Source organism: Rhinoraja longicauda, chromosome 16 (genome assembly GCF_053455715.1).
Source record: "Rhinoraja longicauda isolate Sanriku21f chromosome 16, sRhiLon1.1, whole genome shotgun sequence".
In the NCBI taxonomy this organism is placed as follows: domain Eukaryota; kingdom Metazoa; phylum Chordata; class Chondrichthyes; order Rajiformes; family Arhynchobatidae; genus Rhinoraja; species Rhinoraja longicauda.
In genome coordinates, this window is record NC_135968.1 from 23,809,310 (window position 1) to 23,823,975 (window position 14,666).

The following is a 14,666-nucleotide window of genomic DNA, read 5'->3' on the forward strand; positions in this document are numbered from 1 at the left end:
GATGCTGGTTTACACCCAAGATAGGCACTAAATCCTGGAGAAACTCAGCGGGTCAGGCAGTATCTCTGTAGAACAGGAATAGGTGACATTTCGGGTCGAGACCCTTCTTCAAACTTTTTGGGTTCTCGACCCGAAATGTCACCTCGTCCTTTTCTCCAGAGATACTGCTTGACCCGCTGAGTTACTCCAGCATTTTGTGCCTATCATTAGTAGCATTTCTTACTTTAACTATGCTATCTGTACACTGTGAATGGCTCGATTGTAATCATGTACAGTCTTTCCGCTGACTGGTTAGCACACAACAAAAAGCTTTTCTCTGTACCTCGGTACAGGTGACAATACAATAAACTAAACTAAACTAAGAAAATAGTAACAGGCCTCTTGTTAGTTGGGTCCAGGCCTTTAATTGGTGGTGTAATTAGAGTTCTGTCATTGTGCACTAATCCATTGCAGCTGGGTTTAACTCAAAGGGAAGACGGTGGACTGGTAGTGAGCAGTGAGCCAGCCACCCCACCCCACCAGTGGACACAATGTGCATGCAGTAATTTGAGCATACATCAGATGGGCGACACTTTAACCATTTTGTTGACACTTGAATGGAATTTTAATCCTGACCTCACCATAGCTGCTGGTGACATATTGAAAAAAAAAGAATTATATATTTTTTAAATGGTTACAGTTTGGAAAAGAAAATACTTGGAAGCAATTGTGGTTTTACAGAAAAAAATATTTTAAAATCAACCAATTATATTTTAAAATGGGGACAGCACAGTGGAGCAGTGGTGGAGTTGCTGTCTTCCAGCGCCAGAGACCCGGGATTGATCCTGACTCCAAGTCCTGTCTTTATGCAGTTTGTACGTTCTTCCTGTGGCCGCGTGGGTTTTCCCTGGGTGCTCCAGTTTCCTCCCACACTCCAAAGATGCGCATGTTTGTAGGTTAATTGGCCTCTGTAAATTGTCGCTAATGTATAGAACTAGTGTATGGGCGTGGACTTGGTGGGATGAAGGGATTGTTTCCATGCTGCATTTCCGAAGCTAAAACTAAAAACTAAAAAGACATACTGATAATTCAAATAAAAGCTTGCATTTACATAACGTTTCACCACATTTAAAATCATTTAAAAATGCTTCTTGCTTTATGTACTAATTTGTGGTAAAATGATAGTCATTTTGCACACGCAATCATATCTTGTAATCGTGCTGTGATGGAAGGTCATTCTTTTTCTTAAACCGTTCCTTAGGATTGAGGATAACTTGTTTTCACGCCAGTCTTGTTGGTTCTGAGCTGTCTGATGAGTCCAAGATGGGATCCACTGACTCTATGGAAAGACACAAGATGCAGTGGTACCTCAGCAGGTCAGGAGCACATGGATAGGTGACCTTTTGGGACAGGACCATTTTTCAGATCTGAAGAAAAGTCCTGACCTGACAAGCCACCCATCCATGTTCTCCAGGAATGCTGCCTGACCCGCTGAGTTAACCCGCATCTTATGTCTTTCCTTTGGTAAATCAGCATCAGTAGTTCCTTGTTTCCACTGACTCAAACTACAGATGGGGCTGGAGGTCGTTGATGGCAAGGGTGGGGGGTGCAAAGCTTGTGGGAGGGTGTTTCTGCACTGTATCTCTAGAGTTGTTGTCTTACAGCGCCAGAGACACAGGTTCAATCCTGACGACTGGCGCTGGAAGTACGGAGTTTGTATGTTCTTTCTCCCTGTAACTGCGAGGGTTTCCTCTGGGTGCTCTGGTTTCCTCCCACACTCCAAGCACACACAGGTTTGTAAGTTAATTAGCTTAGGTGAAAATGGTAAATTGTCCCTAGTATATAGGATGGTGCTATTGTACGGGGATCGTTGTTCGGTGCGGACTTGTTGGGCCGAAGGGCCTCTTTCTGCACTGCATCTCTAAAGTAATATAAACAAAACTAAATGGAGACCAGGCTGAACTGAATAGGTCGTTGTGGGGTGAAGTTCACCTTGTTTGTGTCAAGGCCAGAATGATGGGTGGGGAGCATTCTTCACTCTTCGGTGGCATTGTTAGCAGCAGGGATGTTGGTCATGACAGCAAAACACCTTTTCTTTGTAGTTGACATAGTTATTCTACTATTTTCTTAATTATTCAGCCCAACGATTACTTGCGGTGGACCTTAATGAACAAATCTGTCTTAAAATAACATCAAGGTTACGTCATAAGGTCATAAGGAATAGTAGTAGAATTAGGCCATTCGGCCCATCAAGTCTACTCCGCCATTCAATCGCGGCTGATCTATCTCTCCCTCCTAACCCCATTCTCCTGCCTTCTCCCCATAACTTCGGACACCTGTACTAATCAAGAATCTATCTCTGCCTTAAAAATATCCACTGACTTGGCCTCCACAGCATTCTGTGGCAAAGAATTCCACAGATTTACCACCCTCTGACTAAAGAAATTTCACCTCATCTCCTTCCTAGAAGAACGTCCTTTAATTCTGAGGCTATGACCTCTAGTCCTAGACTCTCCCACTAGTGGAAACATCCTCCCCACATCCACTCTATCCAAGCCTTTCACTATTCTGTATGTTTCAATGAGGTCCCCCCTCATTCTTCTAAACTCAGGCGAGTACAGGCCCAGTGCCGACAAACGCACATCATAGGTTTACCCACTCATTCCTGGGATCATTCTTGTAAAGGAAAAAAAGATAAATGCAGAAGAAATAGAGGACATCGGTTAATTAGCCGATGACTCTGACATTGGGCTTGTGCAAATTTAATGACTAATTCTGGTTTTATTTGAAAAATATAGTGAAGATAACTTCAGTAAATGAACCTCAAGGTGCATAGATAGCTCTTTGTTTCTGCGTTGTTTCATTGCAAGGGAACAAGGCTGTGAGTATTATGCCTCACATCCTTGGCAATGCAATGACAGAGAACGTTTTAATGAACCAATTACAGCGAGCTTCATTGCTCTTAGGAGCAATTTACCCCTAAGCGGATTGTTTTGGATTTAATGATGACATTACAAGGATAAAAATCAATGAAAATCACTCCCCCACTGGATCAACCTCTTTACCCGTTGATTAATCAACATCCAAGCCACCAAGGTTTCCGTGGTGATCTCCTGCCTCAGCTATCGGTGTCTACAATTGCTTTGCAATTAGTTTGGTTTGGAAATGCAGCATGGAAAGAGGCCCTTCGGCCCACCATGCCGACCATTCACACTAGTTCTATGTTATCCCACTTTCGCATCCACTCCCTGCTCACTAGTTTGTGGTGGGGAGAGGTTAAAGATGTTGCTGGATGCTCATGGCAGTGGTCTGCACAGGTTCTGTGGCCACAGCTAGGAACTCCATCTGGACCAGTGGCTTTCCACAGGTTCACTCTGGGGAAGACTGATCTGCCGTCTGCAGCGGTGACCCTGGGTACAGGTGATCACCCGAGGCCGCTGCAGTGAATGACACAAATACATTCCCCGACCGTTCAAAACAAGCGTAGGGTGCAGTGAGCGTGTCGGGGATTGATGCATCGTAGCTAGCGAGACTTCCCGACTTCCCTTGCAGCCCATTATAGCGTGCAAGCCCTGCCACAACTGACAGTTAACTGTGTGACTAGTCGGGGATTAGGGTGGCACAGTGGCGCAGTGGTAGATTTGCTGCCTTACAGTGGCAGAGATCCGGGTTCGATTGATTCTGACTACGGGTGCTGTCTGTATGGAGTTTGTACGTTCTCCCTGTGACCGTGTTGAATCTTTCCGGGTGCTCCAATTTCCTTTCCACACTCCAAAGGTGTACAGGTTTGCCGGTTAATTGGCTTCTGTAAATTGTAAATTGTCCCTAATGTGTAGTACAGTGCTCGTGTGTGGGATGATCACAGGTCGGCGCGGACTCGGTGGGCCGAAGGGCCTGTTTCCGTGCTGTATCTCTAAAGTCTAAAGTGTAAAGTTGAGCTGGGTGGGAATGTGATGGTGAGCTGAGGGGCACGTTTCCATGCTGTATGACTCTATGACTCTGTGACTCTTCAACTGGCCACTGACGTAACCTCTTCTGGTGCGCAATTCAAGGAGAACAGAACATAGTGAAATGCAGCATGGAAACAGACCCTTGGCCCACAATACCTGTGCTGAACACAATGCCAAGATAAACTAATCCCATATGCCTACACATGATTGATATCCATAGCCACGTGCCTATCCAAAAGCTTCTTAAAACACCACAATTTGATCTGCCTCCACCAATATCCCTGGCAGTGGGTTCCAGGAACTCATCGCCCTCTAATTTTGCCCAGCACTTGTCCTTTTGTTTAGTATGGTTTAGTTTTGTTCATTGTCACTTGTTACGAGATACAGTGAAAAGGTTTTGTTGCGTGCTAACCGGTCAGCGGAAAGACTATACACGATTCCAATCGAGCCGTCCACAGTGTGCAGATAAGAGATATAGGATAAAGGGAATAACGTTCAGTAGAGTTTGAGCTTGAGTTTAGTTTATTGTCACGTGTACCGAGTTACAGTGAAAAACACTTTTGTTGTGTGCTAACCAGTCAGTGGAGAGACAATATATGATTACAATCGAGCCATCCATACTGTACAGAGACATGATAGAGGGAATATCGTGAATAACATTTGGTGAAGAGCATAGGTTAGAGTAAGAAATGTTGCTTTTGGAGTAGAGATTTAAAAAGGTGGAACGATTGTAAGGCGTGATTGCAGATCCATTTTTGTGACCTGGCTTGGGCGTCATTTTAAAGCTGTGCCCACTAGTCTGGCATTTCCACTCTGGGAAAAAGGTTCTGACTGTCCAGTCAGCTTGCATTTGTGAACTACTCAGTTAAAAATGAATCAATCACACTTGTAAGCAGAAAGTAATTTTTGATTGATCGGCAGAGGAGATCAGCACTTGAAGGGTTAACAGGCTTTGATTAACCCTGGGTTTATGAGCAATGTAATAGTTATTTGTGCAGCAGCAGCTATCAATGTGGTGATTGTTAACGAGCACTCAAGCACTTCACTTATCTCGATCAACAGAAAGAGAGAAAGAAAATTATATCTGGCATTGACTGGATTCCAACAGTTAGTCTTTCACCTATTAAACAAAGGCCTCAGGCATGTTTTTTATTACTTGAGCCACCTTGCATTTACCCCACAGGGAGCTGGTTTATTTATACCATTTGTAATTTCTGATTTATTTTCACGAACGTCTTGATCTCTGCATAGGGCAGTCAGGGCTGTGTTAATGAATGCAGTCTTGTTCAGAGTTACAGAAGCCATGTATTTCTCCCTGGTGCATTGCTATGGCAGTAGGACCGGTGTGTGAAATGTGATCGGGACAATCAGGGTTGTGTGTTCACTTGAGTTCTAAGTTTCGATGAGGTCCCGTTTTCTTCTTTTAAAGTAATTGAGGGGATTGGAAGGATGTTTCTATTCCAGGTGCGGGGTTTACAGTTTGAGGGTGTGAAGCATGTCATGACAGGAATGTAATGAAGAGAAACTTCTTCATCCAAAGAGTGATGACCTTGCGGAATCCACAGAAGACAGATGAGAACAAATTATTAAATACAGGTCCACCACCAATTTCTTTCCTGCAACTGATGGTTCGGCACCTCCTTTAATCCGGACAAAATTACGAGAATGTACCTGAAATCCACCCCCCCCTCTCAGCCAACCCCCTGAATAATGGCTCCTAGGTCGGGTGAGGTGACCGATCTTGACCTCATCTGGACTTCCGCGCCGATCGGCGAGTCGAATTTGCCGCCTGCAGCCGGAGCTCTGGAGCTGTGGCCTGACCAGAGCCGGCAGATCCGTTTCCTTAGCCGACTTCCATGGCCGACTTTGCGGGCTGATGTCTTGTCCCCCCCTCCTGATACAGCGCGGTAGCAGGCTCTTCTGCCCATCGAGTCCGTGCTGACCAGTGATCCCCACAACTAACGCAATCCCCGCGCACGAAAGACAATTTACAATTTTACCAAAGCCAACAAACCTACAAACCTGTACGTCTTTGGAGTGTGGGAGGAAACTGGAGCACATGGAAAAAACCCACGTAGGTCACGGGGAGAACGTACAAACTCCGTACAGACAGCACCCATAGTCAGGATCGAACCTGGGTCTCTGACACTGAGGCAGCAATTCTATCTCTGCACCACCATGCCGCTATTAATTTCTATGTTAAAGGGTCAAATCATTCTGAACGTCTCTTCATTCAGTTAAATATGAAGGCATACTACACAGGCCATCTAATTGTGCTTCCCCCATCCCCCATCTAATTGCACATAATGCATTCTAAAACCCTGCAGGTGGCTTCTAATATTGTAGCCACTATTTTAACAGAACCCTCTCGATCACCCACCTGGGGGTAATCATGATACTAACTGCAAAACAATGTAGGGCACATGTAGTAAAATATTCATATTAATTCCTTATACAGTAACAATTGAACACTTCAAAAAAAATCAAACGGAGCTATTTGTTTGATTACCTCAGGGTGCAATTATGTTTATTAATAATTTATGATTTTGGTTTGTATATCACTTATCAGAGGCAAGGCAGTATATGGTATCGGTTCAACTGAGTCAAATCAACCTCTCATAATGTGTGCTAATAAACTGTGAAAAGGAAGTGCAAACATTTCACTCTCAACATCAGACGGCAAAAATGTAATGGTTTAATACTTTGATTTTAGATATAAAAATTTGTTCCGGCAATTTATAACCAACAGCAGCATCGATAACTGTGGAAGGCAATTTGAGTTTCATTATGAGGTTATTTTTTTCTCTCTCTCGGTTCTCATTGAAGGCCAAGCTCAGCTGAAATAATTCATTTGCTCATGCTTTGGTGTGGCGGAAGGAGCCAGCACTGAGGAATGGTTTTATTGTGCAACCAAGTTGTTTACGGAAGCTCGAGTACTTGAGGCAGGGATTGGAACAATGCAGAGACCCTGCAAGGATGTAATCAGGCCGTGAATAGGATTTTACTTGATGCACTTTCTCGGTTACACCCAGCCACGGGATTTGAGTGAAGATCTATGCAGACAATACCATAGATTAGAAAGGAATCCGTTTTCATTCTCATCTATTTTCATTGGAGCCAAATAGCTTTTTCCCCCCACATGGGAGGTCATGGTCCAATGGAAAAGCTTTCTTGTAACAATTCACTGCGTAGATGTGTTGCTGGGCTGGTGATAATCAGAACAATAGATGACTCCAGAGCACAGACTTCAGGGATTGGCAACCACAGCCTTCCCTTCTGTGATCTGCCAAAACACTTCCCCATGCAAAGGAATATGTTACGCCCTTCTTTTATTTTTAGTTTAGTTTGGAGATACAGCGCTGAAACAGGCCATTTGGCCCAGCAAGTCCGGGCTGGCCAGCGATCCCCTGTACACTAGCACTATTGTACATGCAAGGGACAATTTACAATTTTACCAATGCCAATTAACTTTCAAACCTGTAGGTCTTTGGAGTGAATTGAATTGAATTGAATTGAATAAAGTGTGAGAGGAAACTGGAGCTCCCAGACAAAACCCATGTGGTTGCAGGGAGAACGTACAAACTCCATACAGACAGCACCCGTAGTCAGGATCGAACCCAGGTCTATGACTCCGTAAGGCAGCAGCTCTACCGCTGCACCACCGTGCCACCCCTACCCAACGTTTGGACAAGATTATACTAAACGGGCAACATAAGCAGATCTATGTGTAGGAAGGAACTACAGATATTGGTTTACACCAAAGATAACCGCAAAATGCTGGAGTATCTTAGCAGGCAGCATCTCTGGAGAGAAGGAATGGATGATGCTAGATGACTCTTTCCTGTGTCGCCGATGCTCGCTCTGATTTGTTCTGTACCTTTTCAAGCCACTAGTTTTCCACTCCCTGGATTCTCAGTCTGAAGAGGGTCTCAATCCGAAACATCGCCTATTCCTTTTCTCCACAGATGCTGCCTGACCCGCTGAGTTACTCCAGCACTTTGTGTTTATCTTCATGAGCAGATCTATTTTGTTTGTAGAATTAGAAGTGCAGCTGAGATCTTTGTGGCACTTTTAATAAAGCTGAAAGTTGTGGATGCTGGAAATATTGTGGTCTTGGTCCGTTTTGTTATTCTCCATTTGAAAACCCTGAGAGACGGGGACACAAACATCTGGTGAACAAAATGCATCTCAACCTTTCCCCTCATGCCCTCCCTGATATGGAGGGCAGAGCACATGATAGGGTGGCGCACGCCTGTGGTTCATTTATTTAACAGCAGGATAAACAAACGTGGAATATGTTTAATGGCTCAGTCTGTGGAGGCAAAAAATGTCAAAGTCACCCACCACATAGCTCTTCGAGTTGTACGGGGCTGCGGTGGGTTTAATTGTTGAACTGTCAGACTTGGAGAGACTTTAATGAAGTCGAGGACTATCTTTTTTCCAGATTTCAATGACTGCTTCTTGACTCCACTCTCCGAGGTTGTGCAGGGAACAGTCCCCTGCAGTGTTGTAAGGGGGCGACTATCACAGTGTTACCAAAAGGCAAGTGAGACTGGCAGCTGTTAGATCACTTATTCACACCACGTTCCCTTTTAAATGATTACTGTCAACACCAGATGGACTTGGCAGTCACTCCAGTATTCTGCAGCCACTCCTGGTGCCATCTGCGATCTAATTTAGTCTTTCAGTAAGGCTCAGGCCACTCAGTGTGGATGTAATTATTATACAATACTCATGACATTTTAAACAGAAATGATGGAAATCAGTCACCCAGTCCAGCAGTAACATTCAATCATTCTGCGTCAGCTCTTGACGTGTCTGAACAAAAAGCCCATTAATGCTTAAAATATGTGTTCATTCATATCTCTAAGAACCACATACAAAATGTTTAATTTTCTATATCTAAACTGCGTGCTGCGATCATTGACTAAAGCAATACATTACTGAGGCATCCTTTGTATAGGGATTGAGGAGATTGCAGAGGCAAAGTTCTTCTTATTCATAATTTTCCTAGCAGAATAAAATAAGATGACCGTGATGTAAACATCTGTGGATCAAGATACCTATTGCAACTTCTTGCTTACTTTAATTCACTCAAAAAATTGTAATATCGCTTTCAGTTTAAAAAAAACACACTCATTGCAAAATAATGTCTGATTTATCTGAGGTTTCGATAAATATTTGCATTTTAATTTGTGACAAGAATTAATGTAACACATTGGATAACACTTCACTTCACTTCACTTCACTTCACTTGACCTTGGACGCCAGTAGACAAATGCTGGGGCACCATATTGTGTACCTCAACATTACTCTCCAATAAGCAGAGACCGGAATATGAACATAGAACAAAGAATAGTACGACAAAGGAATAAACCCTTCAGCCCACAATGTCCATGTCGAACATGATGCAAAGTTAATCTCCTCAGCTGCCTGCGATCCATATCCCTCCATTCCCTGCATATCCGTGTGCTTGTCTAAAAGGCTCTTAAACGTCACTATTGTATCTACTTCCACCACCACCACTGGCAGTGTATTCCGTGTACCCACCACTCTCTGTGTAAAGAAATGTAGCCCGCACATCTCCTTTAAAATCCATCCCTCTACCCTTAAAGCTACGCCCTCTAGTCCATGACATTTCCACCTGAGGATAAAGGGTTCTGGCTGTCTACACTATCTATGCCTCTCATCATTTTATATACGTTTAACCCTGACCCTCAGCCTCCGCCACCGCAGAGAAAACCGTCCAATACAAACAAAACAATGACTGGGTGTTTCAATGACTGCAACAATCAATGAGTTACCCCTTTTCTGGCGTTACGTCCGCGCCCAGATGGTACTAGAGTGGGACTTGGCGCTGTCCACGGGCACCCTGGGGGATTTCCGGGACCGCTGGGCGTCGCGGGGGGGGGGGGGGGGGGGGGGTGGAATGTATCCTTGACAGCGATTGTAATATAATTGTTTAAGAGTGTAACATTTAAGAATATTTGTTTGGATGACTGGGTGATTTTGGATTATGGTGGTGGGTTTGTTTGGTATTGTTTTGTATTGTATATGTTAGTGCAATAATTGATTAAATTTATTTTTGTTAAAAAAAACAATCAATGAGTGTAACAGTGACGGAGGGGATGCGTGTGGAGCGGAATGGCGAAGGACACGGTAGGCCGCCGCAGCGTAAGACGCAGCACGCTGTCGCAAAGAAAGACGTGACAGACGGCTGGGAAGGTAGGTCCTGGCAGGCCACCCGATGGGGCAGGCCTGGCTGACCACCACGAAGAAAGTCCTGGCGGGCCGCTGCCTGGGGGGGGGAGAGGGTGTGGGGGAAGGGGGTGGGGGGAGCTCAGAAGCTGCAGAGCTCGGCTCTGAAGGCCGAAGAGTCGATGAGGAGGTGGTGATGACAGACGAGAGGAGTGGACCAGTAGGAGAGGGACCAGGGTAATACCTCCAGCACCTTCAAGATCGGCTGCAGGAGACTCCTCCCGGGACTAAGTTTGCCAACTGCCCCGTATTAGCCGGGACCTGTATTTTGGGCTAAATTGGCTTGTCCCGTACGGGACCGCTCTTGTCCAGTATTAGGCCCATGGGCCGCTGTAGGCCCGGACAGTGTAGGCTAACGGAGTGTGTTCGGGGAGCGGTGCCGAGTGTGTTCACCCAACGGACGTTGCGTAGCAACCCGCCTTCCAGCCTGGGTGGCCTCCATTGGTGGAGCGGGAGCACGTGGCCGCTGGTTGGGTGAGGTCACGTGGGGCGCGGGGCGGTGACGTCACCTTGTCCTGTATTTGGGAGTGAGGAAGTTGGCAACCCTACCGGGACACAAGAGCTGTTGGGTGAGGAGAGGGACGTGGGTTCGCGGGCAGAGCCGGTCGAGGGCAATGGTGGAGTCCCTGCAGCAGCCTGGGGCTTACCTGGATCAGGGGCGCTCAAAACATCGAGCACATGGAGCAGACTTTGGATTTTTTCTTTTTGTTAATATGGCATCTCGTGCATGTGTGAGCTACGCAAAATGAATTGCACTGTGCATGCACACGTGACAATAAAGAAACATTGAACCGTTGAACTATCCTGCAGCCAGCAAAGAGTTTGCATTTAAAGGAAGTGTGCCTGATTGCTGCAAAGTCCGTCATCTGCAAACATAAAGTGCCAGATAGTTTTCATCACTGATACAGTTCGGATTTCAAGACTAAAGCTCACTTCCGCAAGGTGTCGTTTAAATTTGAAATAAATATTATTTGCACGTGGAATTTGCCCTAAAGCAAGAAGAAAATGTCCGCTCTAGTTCAAATAGTCAAAGTTCTCGCTTGAAGAGTTCAAATGGCAGGCATTATAATGCGGAAAGGTTGATAATATGTGGCATCTGTAACAAATACAATAATAAAAACACTTCAAAGACAGAAGTAAAAATACCTGGATCAAGAAGTGCTATCGCCTGGCGTAAAGTTTATGTGTGGCACGGGATAGAATTTAATGAGAAAACTGATCATGTTCTTGCAACGTCCTCTGGGCAGGTCACCATATTGCACCCAGGCTCCCAGCGCATAAAGTGTGGTAACAGGCCCTTCAGCCCACTGAATCCGCTCGGACCAGCGATCACCCCGTACACTAACCTACACACACTAGGGAGTATTTTACAACTTACCGAAGCCAATTAACCTACAAACCTGTACGCCTTTGTGGTGTAGAAGGAAACCAGAGCACCCGGAGAAAACCCACACAGTCACAGGGAGAATGTACAAACTCCGTACAGACAGCGACACACACACAATGCTCTCAACCACCTCTGGTCATCGACCACTGTACCCAAGGCCCATTGTGAAGCTAACACCCCTACACAGCCAGATCCCAGCTCTGACCACCCTCAACCCATCATCTCATTGTGATCTTGTCCTCTGTTCCTCAGTCCTGGTCCACAGATTGATGCTTGGAGCCTCCAGTAACCACAGCAACTTGCACTCATGCCTCTTCTCTTTGCAACTCAACCGCTTCCTGCTTCTAGTCAAACCCCTTCCTCCATCTTACAACTGTGAGTGCAGCGGATGGCTTTGCACATGCAGTTTGCACAGGGCATGTTCTATTTAATGTGGTGTCCCAGAGCTTCTGAGCACTCAAAGTTTTGAGGAGCAGATCCATTAACAAAACTTACAGCTGGCACGAATGTTGAAGTCATATAGACATAGACATAGAGAAGTAGCGTGGTAACAGGCCCTTCAGCCCATTGAATCCGTGCGGACCAGCGATCACCCCGTACACTAACCTACACACACTAGGGAATATTTTACAACTTACCGAAGCCAATTAACCTACAAATCTGTACGCCTTTGTGGTGTAAAAGGAAACCAGAGCACCCGGAGAAAACCCACACAATCACAGGGAGAATGTACAAACTCCGTACAGACAGCGCCCGTAGTCAGGCAACAGCTGCACCACTGTGCCGCCCTAAAGTGCACATAATTCTGTAACTAAAACATGTGCTGCCCTCAGACACAAGTCCTAGACATAAGGGCGTTAAAAAGGAACCACCTTGCTGTACTATCCAAGGTCATGAACAAATAGCTCTATTCACTTTGGCAACGCAGTTCTTATATTCTTTCAATTCCTTTCCCCTCATGTACCAAAGGGTGAAAAGCTGGTACTTGAATTAATCAGAAAGTGAGTGAGTTCATTGAAGTTGTTGGTTTTCTTTGTACTTGTCTCTTGAACCATGGGTCAGTTTAACTCTATCCATTAATTCTAAACAAAAACGGCAAACTATTTTGCTTCGGTTCATGGTCACACTGAACCATCTCCAGGAACTTCCCGTAATGATCTCCCAGTGGGGGATAATGACTGCAACCATGATGGTAATCAGCACATAGATAGGAAATAGGTGCAGCAGGAGGCCATTTGGCCCTTTGAGCCAGCACCGCCATTCATTGTGATCATGGCTGATCATCCACAATCAGTAACCTGTGCCTGCCTTCTCCCCATACCCCTTGATTCCGCTAACCCCGAGAGCTCTATCTAACTCTCTTTTAAATTCATCCAGTGAATTTGCCTCTTGTACCGAAACGTCACCAATTCCTTTCCTCCTGAAATGTCACCTGACCCGTTGAACTACTCAAGCATTTTGTATCTATTTTCTGTTGTATCCATCTTCCACAAACCCATGAACCCCACGTGATAGACAATAAAAGTGCTGGAGTAACTTAGCGGGTCAGACTCTGGAAAATTGAAAAAACGAAACGTCACCCATCCTTTTTTTCCAGAGATGCTGCCTAATCCACTGAGTTACTCCAGTACTTTGTGTCTATCTTCAGTATAAACCAGCATCTGCAGTTCCTTCCTCCCTACGAACCCCACCCCGGGCTCAGTATTAACAGAAGTCCATATAACAAGACTGGAGTCTCACTTGCTCTTGACTACGAGGCTTCCCCTTCAATGGTGCTAACAAGAGAAGTAGGCAGCCACACGTCAGTTTAACCCTGACCGTCTCACGATATCATGTGGCGGGTGTTATACGGCTTGAATAAATCTCCTTTCAGTTCTCAGTTGCAAAGAAAACAATTGTAGCCAAAATAAACTTTCCTCATAACTTAAATTCTCGAGCGTAGGCTCCTCGTTAATCTCCTCTGTTCCTTCCCTCAGACTACCACACTCTTCATGTAATAGGGTGCTAAAAGAAAGATACCATGAAACTGGAAAGAGTGTAGGAAAGATTTAAAGGGATATTGCCAGGACTCGAGAGTCTGAGTTATAGAGAGAGGTTGGGCACACAACGTTGAAGGTCACGAATTAACTCCTTCTCTTAGACCTACTGTAGACTGATTTTACCGGATTGGATGCAAAAACAAAAAAATTCACTGTACCTAGGTACATGTGACAATGAAGTATAATTGAATCATTGAATTCAAATGCACGAGAAGCAGATCAACGGGTTGGTACGCTGACCATGTACAGCAGGTTCAGGGGTACAAGACATCGTTCAAGACCTCAAAGCATATGTTTTGTGACCCGAATGTTTCCACTGGTTGCTTTGTCTAGCTGCTTCAATGTACAAGTAACATCCTGTGAGATATGTAGTAGTGGACACAAGTTGTGAAGTTTAACACTGAGGAACACGAGCTGGGAACTCTTTTAAACACTGAGTCAGTTTTGAATGTAGTGAAGTCTCAGAGGTTACTGAGACACCTGGCCTGGAATGTCAGCCAGCAGTGGGTCTAAGAGGAGGAGTTAATTGTCTAAAGGAGAACTAATGATCTTTTGACCGAGGATGGTCAGAGAATACCTGTGACTGTTAACACTTGGCATCCAAACACAATCTATTTATGCCTCGTTTAAGGAGGCTTTGCCCTTTTTTTAGTTTTGTTTATTTTAGTTTATTCTTGTCACGAGTACAGTGAAAAGCTAGGATGTAGAATCAAAGAACTGCAGATGCTGGTTTATAGAGGGTCCCAACCCGAAACATCACCCATCCTTTTTCTCCAGAAATGATGCCTGACCCACTGAGTTACTTCAGCACTTTGTGTCTATCTACAGGGAAAAGCTTTTGTTTGCATGCTGGCCAGTCAAAGAAAAGACTATACATGATTACAATCAAGCCATCACAGATAAAGGTTAAAAGGTATAACATATAGTGCAAGATAAAGTCCGATTAAAGATAGTTCAAAGGTCTTCAATGAGGTAGATGGGAGGTCAGGACCTCACTCAAGCTGATGAGAGGACTGTTCGGTGCCTGATAACAGCTGGGAAGAAACTGTCCCT